The sequence below is a fragment of the Macaca mulatta genome, chromosome 11 (assembly GCF_049350105.2).
Source record: "Macaca mulatta isolate MMU2019108-1 chromosome 11, T2T-MMU8v2.0, whole genome shotgun sequence".
Lineage (NCBI taxonomy): Eukaryota > Metazoa > Chordata > Mammalia > Primates > Cercopithecidae > Macaca > Macaca mulatta.
The window spans coordinates 3,649,673-3,661,668 of NC_133416.1; positions in this window are offsets into that span (position 1 = coordinate 3,649,673).

The window sequence follows — 11,996 nt, forward strand, 5'->3', positions numbered from 1 at the left end:
CAACCATGATGGAAAGCCGTGTGGAGATTCCTTAAAGAACTAACAGTAGAACTGCCATTTGATCCAGCAATCCCACTAATGGATATATACCCAGGGGAAAATAAGTCATGACATGAAAAATATACTTGCACACGCATGTTTATAGCAGCACAATTCACAATTGCAAAAATGTGGAGGCAGCCCAAATGCCCATCAATCAATGAGTGGATAAAAAAACTGTGGTATATGTATGATGGAATACTAGTCAGCCATAAAAAGGAATGAATGGCATCCACAGCAAATGGATGGGATTGGATACTATTATTCTAAGTGAAGTAACTCAGGAATGGAAAACAAGCATCGTATGTTCTCACTCATAAGTGGGAGCTAAGTTAGGAGGATGCAAAAGCATAAGAAGGATAAAATGGACTGTAGGGGTTCATGGGGAAAGGATGGGAAGGGGGTGAGGGGTAAGAGACTACAAATTGGGTTCAGTGTATACTGCTTGGGTGATGGGTGCATCAAAATCTCACAAATCACCACTACAGAACTTACTCATGTAACCAAATACCACCTGTTCCCCCAAAACCTATGGAAGTAAAAAATTTTTTAAAAAACCAAGCCAGAGAGGGGACGTGACCAGAGAAGCAGAGGTCAGAGTGATGTGATTGCTGCTGCGAGCCAGAAGCCACGGAATATGCTGGCAGCTGGAGGATGCTGGGAAAGGATGGAGACAGATCCCCCCCTGGAGCCTGCAGAAGGAGCACAGTGCTGTCAATACCTCGATTTCAGCCAGAGGAAGCCCAGTTTAGACTCCTGGCTTCTGAAACTGTAAGATACTAAATCTGTGCAGTTTTTGGGTCACTGTGTTTTTGGTAATTTATTATAGCTGCAAATGGAAACTAACACCGTGTCTTTCAAGAAATGTATCCATTTCATCTGCATTGTCAAACTTGTTGGCATGAAGCAGTTCCTAACACCTTCCAATTAACCTTTTAATGTCTATAGGCTGTGTCGTGAGTCCTCTCTTTCATTCTTGATATTGGTAATCTGTAAGATAGATAGATAGATAGATAGATAGATAGATAGATAGATAGATAGATAGATGATAGATAGATAGATAGATAGATAGATAGATAGATAGATAGATAGATACACATTTTTTTTTTGAGACAGAGTTTTTGCTCTTGTTGCCCAGGCTGGAGAGCAATGGCACCATCTCGGCTCACCGCAACCTCCGCCTCTTGGGTTCAAGCGATTCTCCTGCCTGAGCCTCCCGAGTAGCTGGGATTACAGGCATGTGCCACCACACCCAGCTAATTTTGTATTTTTAGTAGAGACAGGGTGTCTCTATGTTGGTCAGGCTGGTCTCAAACTCCCAACCTCAGGTGATCTACCCACCTCGGCCTCCCAGAGTGCTGGGATTACAGGTGTGAGCCACTGCACCCAGCCAGTAATTTGTATATTTTTTAAAAATCCGTGTGGCTAGAGATTTATCCCTCTTTATGATATTTTCAAAGAACCACTTTTTGGTGTCATTTTTCTCCTTGTTTGTGCATTTTCTATATCATTGATTTCTACTCTTAACTGCTTCCTTTCTTCTACCCAGTTTTGTTCCCATTTGCTTCTCTTTTACTAGCTTCCTAAGGTGGAAGCTTAGAGTATTAATTTAGTATTAATTTTCTTCTTTATTAATTTAAACACTAAGAGCTGTAAAGTTCCCACCAGGCACTGCTTTAGCTGTAGCTCACAAGTTTTGTTTTCATTTTCATTCACTGCAAAATATTTTGTAATTTCCTTTGTTATTTAAAAGTGGGCACAAAAGGTGGACTTTGGTGCTTGTGCCTCAGTTGACCTTGTTAAGAAGAGTGACTGAGACATGTCTCAATCAATTCCAGGTTTAATTAGCCAAATTTGAGGACGTGCTGAGCCCCCACACACCTTTCTCCCCTCTGGCCTCATGAAGCCTCTGCTTAAGGAGGGCCCCATGTCCATCTTTAGCATCTCAGGGTCAATTAAATCCCCGCCCTCTAAGGGCATTTTCATGTGAAGCTTTGTTCTCTGTGACATAAGGGGAGAGGGATGTTTAGAGGAGCTGAGGGAGAAGACCCCAGGGAATTTCCTTGTCCCACAGATACATCTCTCCACATAGCAAACTACATGCAGAGCACCCAGCACAGTGCCCAGCACACAATCAGTGCTCATGAAGCGTCGCTTCCCTCTGCCCACTGCAGATGGTACAGGCAACACAATGAGCCAAGCTTCAGCTTGGTGAAGGAAAGCATAGCCCACGTTCCAGCTCCTGGGCTTTGTCCTCTGTGTTGCAGCTAAAGGCTAAGGGCAGTTCTAGTGCCAGTATTGTTTGTGCTGAGGATGGACCAGCATGTCCTGTGCCCTGTGGCCCCCAGAAGTGCTGTTGCCTGCCTGCTGCTGCCCTGCGTCTCCAGCCGCTCCCCACGTGCCTCGCCAAAGCCCACTCCACCTCCCTCCCCTCCCAATCCTCCTGGAGCTCCCGCCTCTCATCTTTCCTTCCCTCTGCGGGGCGGGTGGCGATCTGTAGGCCTCCCTGAGAGAGAACTGCCCCTACCCTGCCTGAGATGCTCAGAGCCAGGGCACTGACTAGTGCTCAGCTCTGAAAGGATGAACTGGGATCTTTTCCCAATGCTGACGCCCTCTGGGGTCTGAGGATAAAGATGGAGGGAGGCACTGAGCTGAGCTCAGACAGGAAAAGGAAGAGCTCGTGATCCAGAGCTAAAGAAGACATGACCCAGTGAGCAGAAGACCCTGCCCCAGCAGGGAAAGCCACGCCCTGGTATGGGAGGGTCTGGAGCTCAGGAGGGATTCAGGCTCAGCAGGGACTCAGGCTCATTGCCCTCTGCTCAGGAGAGCAAACCCCTCTAGGTGAGGCTTCCTCTCTGTGTCTTTACTCCAGGGATCCAGTGTCAGAATCAAGGGCACCATCGAAGTAGGATGCCAGGGACACCTCAGCTATGGCCAAACAAATGCCAAAGGCCCAGCTATCATAGCTGTGGGTTGGTGGGGAGCAGCCTCTTCACAGGCCCACCCTTTATGGACTCGGGACCCTCCGTCAAAGCTGGCTCTTTCCACCCTCAGAGCACCGTCTCATCTGTTGCTTTATTTGTGACTCACAACAAGCCTCTGAGTCAGGCAGGGCACATGTCACTCCAATTTCACAGAAAGGGAAACTGAGGCATGTGTTGGGCTAAGTGACTTGGACCAGATGGTAAGTGAATTAGGGTCAGGACTCAGATCTCCTTGGATCTACACCAGATGCCCTCTCACATGGAACCCTCACTCTAATCTTAACACTTCAATGGCTATCACAAGAGTATGAGCCCACAGCAATTGCATGCATGTTCACATGCGTGTGCACTGTGTGTGTGCGTATGTGCTTGTGTGTGCATGTGTTTGTGTGTGTACGGATATGTGCATGCATGATGCTTTACTTGCTGAGGGAAGGGGAGAAGGACTGGCTGGTCTTGATGTTTTTCTCTATCTTGAACATTGTAGGTGCCACTCCCAGGAGAGCCAGGCAGCCATGGTGGGTCAGGAGGAGACGTCACAGGACGAGACCTGTGAAGTGAAGATGAATGATGGCACGGAGGCCTGCAGTGAGCTCAGCCTGCTCTCCACACAGAGATGTGAGCTCTGCCCTCTGCTCAGGCTGACCCAAATGTGGGAACATGTCTGGGGAGGTGGAGGCAGGTCACTGAGATCTCTCCTCTGGGAGTAATTTGCAGGAGGAGAGGAGATCACATAGAAAACACCTGCACAGCCTCTGTCATCGTCTTAGAGGAATGGGAGCCCCCCCACCCCGCCACACACACACACACACACACACACACACACACACAAAATGCCCTTTTCAGTATGGCCTTTCCTGACTAGGAAAACTTCTAAACATAGTTTCTTAAACTTTTGTTATAACCAACAGACATAAGTATATTTTCTGGTGAGACTCAGTGCACACATACATCTATTGGCAATCACACAAGTGTTTCAAGACACGGCTTATAATAAAGCTGCCCAGAAGAGGGCACTGGCGGCAAAGCCAGGCCTGAGACTTTTTTGTCCTTCTGGAATTTTTGGAGGATTTTAGCTGCAGATGCAGATCCATTAAAATGTGGTGATATCCATTTGGTCAGCTATGACTGGCTCTTAAAAGAATAGTACAGCGTAGCATAGCACAGTGAAAACTATCAGGGTGCATCACATGTCACAAAGGTAAGTGCTGTGCGTGAAACACTTGCTAAATTGCCAAAAATGTGAGTATCTAGAGGGTCTCCTTACGAAACGTCTTTATGACTGTGGGTAAAGATGTGAGTATCAGCCGGGCGTGGTGGCTCAAGCCTGTAATCCCAGCACTTTGGGAGGCCGAGATGGGCGGACCACGAGGTCAGGAGATCGAGACCATCCTGGCGAACACGGTGAAACCCCGTCTCTACTAAAAAATACAAAAAAACTAGCCGGGCGAGGTGGCGGGCGCCTGTAGTCCCAGCTACTCAGGAGGCTGAGGCAGGAGAATGGCGTAAACCCGGGAGGCGGAGCTTGCAGCGAGCAGAGATCCGGCCACTGCACTCCAGCCTGGGCGACAGAGCCAGACTCCGTCTCAAAAAAAACAAAAGAAAGAAAGAAAAAAAGATGTGAGTATCTAGAAAGTCTCCCTGTGAAACGTCTTATGACTGTGGGTAAAGATGTGAGTATCTAGAGGGTCTCCTTATGAAACGTCTTTTTGACTGTGGGTGGAATTCACAGAGGTTTGAGACATACTGTTTCCGAAGCCTTCCTGAAAGAACTTCAGAGTGAAGAAGGACTAGCCTTTTAGGTTTTTTTAAGAAAGGAAAGTGTAGCTGGAGGTGGTGGGAGGGAGCACCAGGCCCCCCACCTTGGGGATTATGGGGAGAGCAGCATCCAGGCCAGCACAGCACGCGGCTTCTGGGGGTCCAGTGCTTTCTGCTCAGGAACAGGGTAGGAAGAGTAGCAGAGGCACCAGCTTTTCCCCTAATGTAAAAAGAAGACTCTAGTGAGTAAGTAAAAACATGGAAATAGCTAACACCTAGTTCTTAGAGATGACACCAAAATAACAATTCACAGAAATAAAAAGTGATAAAGTGGACTTCATGAAAATGGAGGCCTTTTATTCTGTAAGGATCTTATTAAGAGGATGAAAAGACACTACAGACCGAGTGAAAATAACCACAACCACATATCTGACAAAGGACTTGTATCTGGAATCTATGAAGAACTCTCAAAACTCAGCACATTTTTTTAAAACCCCATGAGAAATCAGACAAAAGACATGGACAGACATTTCACCAAACAAAGTAGCTGAACAGCAAATGTGCACATGTAAATACGGTCAGCACCACTGGCCATTAAAGAAATGCACATTAAAACCACAATGAGCTCTCACTATGCCAGTTAGAATGAGTAAGATAAAAAATAACACCAAGTGCTAGCAGGAATGCAAGAAAACTGAACATCTCATACATCGCCGGTGTGACTGAAAAATGGTACAGCCACTTTAGAGAAGAATTTGGCAGTTTCTTAAAAAACCAAACATGTACTTCCCATGTGACTCAGTAATTACATTATTTGGCATTTAAGCCAAAGAATGAAAATTCAGGTTCACAAAAACCTGTACATGCATGTTCCTAAGAGCTTTATTCAGAATAGCCTCACAGTGGAAACCACCCAAATATCTTTTAATGGTGAAGGAGTCAACAAACTCTAGGATATCCATACAAGAGAATACCACCCAGGAGTAAAAAGAAATCAACCACTGATACAGGCAACAACCTGGAGGATCATGAGAGAAGGAAGTTTGGTGGAAAAGGCCAGTCTTTTAAAAGGTTACACACTACGCAGTTCTATGTACATAACATCCTCCATATGACAAAACTAGAGATGGAGAATAGAGAACGGATTTGCGGCTGCCAGGGACACAGGGGCAATGTGTGGGGATGTGATTCAAAAGAAGAATGACAAGGGAGGTGAGTTCCACTCAGTGAGGAAAGAGTTCTATGGCAATGGCAGGGGTGGAGATGGTTACAAGATACTACACATGAGATCACCTTGCATAGAATACACACACACACACACACACACACACACACACACACACACAGTGCATATAAACACTGAAAGCTGCATAAGGTCCGTAGTCTAACAAGGTCCATTGTCTAATAATAGTCAACCGATGCCAATGCCCTGGTTGTCCCTCTACTACTTTTGCAACTACCTATGAATCCACAATTATATCCAAAAAAAGTTAAGAAGAGAACTAGCAGATAGCTGCAACATGATGATTGATCAGAGTCAGCCCAATGCCCATCCATAGGGGACTGATCAGGTAAACTATAGTCCATCCACACAATGTATGCAACAATAAAAAATCAGGAATATATTTGCCACCTATTGTGCATAAGTGATAAAAGCAAGATTCAGAGCACTGGAGAGACTGCACTACCTACTGTGTGAGAAAAAAAGGGAAATCAGAATGTACCAGAAACACATATTTGCCTCTTTCCACAATAAAAATGGCAAGAACAAATCAGAAGCCAATGAATATGGTTCTCCATAGGGCTGACTGAGGAGCAGGTTAAGAGGATCCAGATGGGAGCAAGATGACTCCAAGTACAACTGTAGTTGTAACTTTTTACTTATGTAAGTCTTTACATCACCAATATCTTCTATTAAGAAAGGAGAACAGAGGCAGGGCACGGTGGCTCACGCCTGTAATCCCTGCACTTTGGGAGGCCGAGGTAGGCGGATCACGAGGTCAGGAGATTGAGACCATCCTGGCTAACACGGTGAAACCCCGTCTCTACTAAAAAAAAAAAATACAAAAAATTAGCGGGCGTGGTGGCGGGCACCTGTAGTCCCAGCTACTCCAGAGGCTGAGGCAGGAGAATGGCATGAACCCGGGAGGCGGAGCTTGCAGTGAGCTGAGATGGCGCCACTGCACTCCAGCCTGGGTGACAGAGTGAGACTCCACCTAAAAAAAAAGAAATGAGAACAGAAATTCTAAAATTTAACACAAATTTTAAAATCTAAATTATATCAATTTGATGCTGTAACCACACAGAAAATGATTACCTCAGTAACTTCTGAACAAAATACTCTGTCTGTGTACCCCCGAGTGATCTCAATTCTGACAACAAAAAGAACTGCAAAGAAAACTGAAGCCTCATGTGGTAAGTGGGGAACAGGATAATCAAGAGAAGGCCAGAATATCACACTGACCTTAGCATAAAGTGAGCCAAATCTCTAAAAACACAGCCAAGCCAATTTTAACATAGGCAAACTGCCTGAACCTGAACTTCACTCCTTTTAGCCAAGCACTTTACAAACATCGTCTCACTCAGTTGCAGAACAACTGCATAAACCAGGTACTACTGTTGTCCCATTTCCCCAGAGAAATTGGAGTAGGGAGAAGTGGCATACGTCCCCAAGGCCACACAGCTAACAGGAGAACCAGGCTCTGGACCTGCAGGGTCCGGAAGTGCAGAGCCCGTGCTTCCAACCTTTAATTCCTTGGAGGCAGCAGAAAGGAGCTGAGAGAGGAGATGGCCGCAGCCCTGGCTGAAGAGCAGAAGGAAGAAGGGAAAATTCTCCTCCAAGGGAGAAGACCAACATTGCTCAGACCCTAACCCTGATCACACTTCTCTCAAAGCTCTGTGCCCAAGCTTGATCCTCAGGTTGATCTCTTCTCCCACCCTTGACCGCTCTGTTCTCAGCTCTACAGGGTTGACAAAATTCATGTCGACCTAAAACCCAGAATGGGACCTTGCTTGGAAAGAGGGTCTTTGCAGATGAGATAACGTAAGGGGAGCTCACAGTGGATTAGAGTGGGCCCTATCTAGTCCGATAACTGCTGTCCTATTAAGAAGAGAACATGGCTGGGCGCCGTGGCTCAAGCCTGTAATCCCAGCACTTTGGGAGGCCGAGGCGGGCGGATTATGAGGTCAGGAGATCGAGACCATCCTGGCTAACACCGTGAAACCCTGTCTCTACTAAAAACACAAAAAATTAGCCGGGCGTGGTGTTGGGCGCCTGTAGTCCCAGCTACTGGAGAGGCTGAGGCAGGAGAACGGCGTGAACCCAGGAGGCGGAGCTTGCAGTGAGCTGCGATAGCCCCACTGCACTCCAGCCTGGGCAACAGAGCTAGACTCTGTTTCAAGAAAGAAAAAAGAGAACACACACACACATCACACACACACACATCACACACACACATATCACACACACACATCACACACGCACATCACACATGCACATCTCACATGCACACATCACACACACACATCACACACACAATCACACACACACCACACACACACATCACACACAGACACCACACACACACACCACACACACATCACACACACCACATCACACACACACACACATCACATACACATCACACACACACATCACACATCACACACACATCACACATCACACACATCACACACACATCACACACACACATATCACACACACACATCACACATCACGCACACACACCCCACACACACACATCACACACACACATCACACATCACGCACACACACCCCACACACACACATCACACACACACATCACACACACACATGCACACACATCACACATACACACACATCACACACACACATCACACACACATATCACACACACATGCACACACACATCACACACACATCACACACACACATCACACACACAATCACACACATCACACATCACACACACACACATCACACACAGACACCACACACAGACACCACACACACACCACACACACATCACACACACATCACACATCACACACACACACATCACACACACATCACACATCACACACACACCCCACATACATCACACACATACATCACACACACATGCACACTCATCACACACACACACATCACACACACACACACATCACACACACACGCACACATCACACACATCACACACACACATCACACACACACATCACATATACAATCACACACACGCATCACACATCACACACACACACATCACACACAGACACCACACACACACCACACATCACACACACACATCACACACATACACATCACACACACATCACACATCACACACACATCACACATCACACACACACACACATCACACACACATCACACACACATCACACATCACACACACACCCCACACACACACGTTACACACACATCACACACACACATGCACACACATCACACACACATCACACACACACACACATCACATACACATCACACACACACATCACACATCACACACACATCACACATCACACACACACATCACACACACATCACACACACATCACACACACACATATCACACACACACATCACATATCACGCACACATCACACACACATCACACACACACATATCACACACACACATCACACATCACGCACACACACCCCACACACACACATCACACACACACATCACACATCACGCACACACACCCCACACACACACATCACACACACACATCACACACACACACATGCACACACATCACACATACACACATCACACACACACATCACACACACATATCACACACACATGCACACACACATCACACACACATCACACACACATCACACACACACACATCACACACACAATCACACACATCACACATCACACACACACATCACACACAGACACCACACACAGACACCACACACACACCACACACACATCACACACACATCACACATCACACACACACACATCACACATCACACACACACCCCACATACATCACACACATACATCACACACACATGCACACTCATCACACACACACACATCACACACACACATCACACACACACGCACACATCACACACATCACACACACACATCACATATACAATCACACACACGCATCACACATCACACACACACACATCACACACAGACACCACACACACACCACACACATCACACACACACATCACACACATACACATCACACACACATCACACATCACACACACATCACACATCACACACACACACACATCACATACACATCACACACACATCACACATCACACACACACATCACACACACATCACACACACATCACACACATATCACACACACACATCACACATCACGCACACACACCCCACACACACACATCACACACACACATCACACACACACATGCACACACATCACACATACACACACATCACACACACACATCACACACACATATCACACACACATGCACACACACATCACACACACATCACACACACATCACACACACACACATCACACACACAATCACACACATCACACATCACACACACACACATCACACACAGACACCACACACAGACACCACACACACACCACACACACATCACACACACATCACACATCACACACACACACATCACACACACATCACACATCACACACACACCCCACATACATCACACACATACATCACACACACATGCACACTCATCACACACACACACATCACACACACACACATCACACACACACACGCACACATCACACACACACATCACACACACATCACATATACAATCACACACACGCATCACACATCACACACACACACATCACACACAGACACCACACACACACCACACACACATCACACACACACATCACACACATACACATCACACACACATCACACATCACACACACATCACACATCACACACACACACACATCACACACACATCACACATCACACACACATCACACACACACATCACACACACACACACACGCGAATGCGCCCTGTGAAAATGGAGGCAGAGCTTTGAGTGACGTGTCTCCAAGGCCCAGAACAGAGGGTGCCAGGAACCGGCAGAAGCCAGGAGACAGCCAAGCAGCTGATCCGCCTCAGAGCCTCCAGTAGGACTCACCCTGACAACACCTTGGCTTTGAACTTCTAGCCTTCACAACTGAGACAATGAACACCCGATGTTTAAAGCCAGCCAGCTATGGCGCGTTATTAAGAGAACCCTAGGAACCCAATACACGACTTTCAAGGACCTTATCCCACTGACCTCCAAGCAGGCCTGGATCCGTGTGTCTCGGTTCTGGGAGCTCCCACCAGCCTGCAGAGAGACCACTGTTCGGGGACTTCCCGAACAGTGACTGAAGAGGAAAGAGGGACTCAAAGAGTATTGCCCCAATATTCCCCCTCCCTCCTCCTAAACTCTACTGGGCTCTCTCTCTCCCCCAGGAAGGCTTCCCTGCTAAATTCTGCCCTGCAACTTGCCCGCTACATTTCCAAGTGCTGCCTTCCCTCTGTGAACTTGAATGGAGTCCTCTGTTTTTTGCACAAGAGCACAAAAGTCTGCCTGGGCTTCCCCCAGCCCTGTATTCCCACACCCTAGGCTGTGCTCATTCTGGGGCTCTGCTCCTGGTGCGTGCTGCTTGGGTCAGTAGAAATGACTAGGAGGTCGCTGGCACCAGGGAAAAAAGAGGGCTGGCCTGGCCATCTGCAGGGCAATCACAATCTCCAGGACAAGGCATTTCTCCCACTTGCCCTTTCATGAATAATGTGGACCTGCCCAGAAAAAGTGAGTATTTGCCTTTAAACCAAAACCTTATCAAGAAAGTAGGTGATATGCCTGGAAGGTCTCCTTCAAGATACTTGTGGGCCTCAAAAGTGGCAGGAAGCGTGAAAGAAAAGGGAAGGCCGCACTCTGTAGAACGAAGTCCTCAAAAGAAACCCAGCTCCAGACTAAAGCCAATCTTGCAGGGCAGCTGGGATTCCCAGCCTGCCTCACATATGAGGAAGCCCTGTCAAACGCCCACCCACCACCACCAGAACCACACGAAGCCAACAGTCCCCGAAGAAACCAAACTCTTTCATAGATAGCAGAATATTCTGTCTCGAAAAAATTATTCTTAATATCCTCAAAGAAATCCA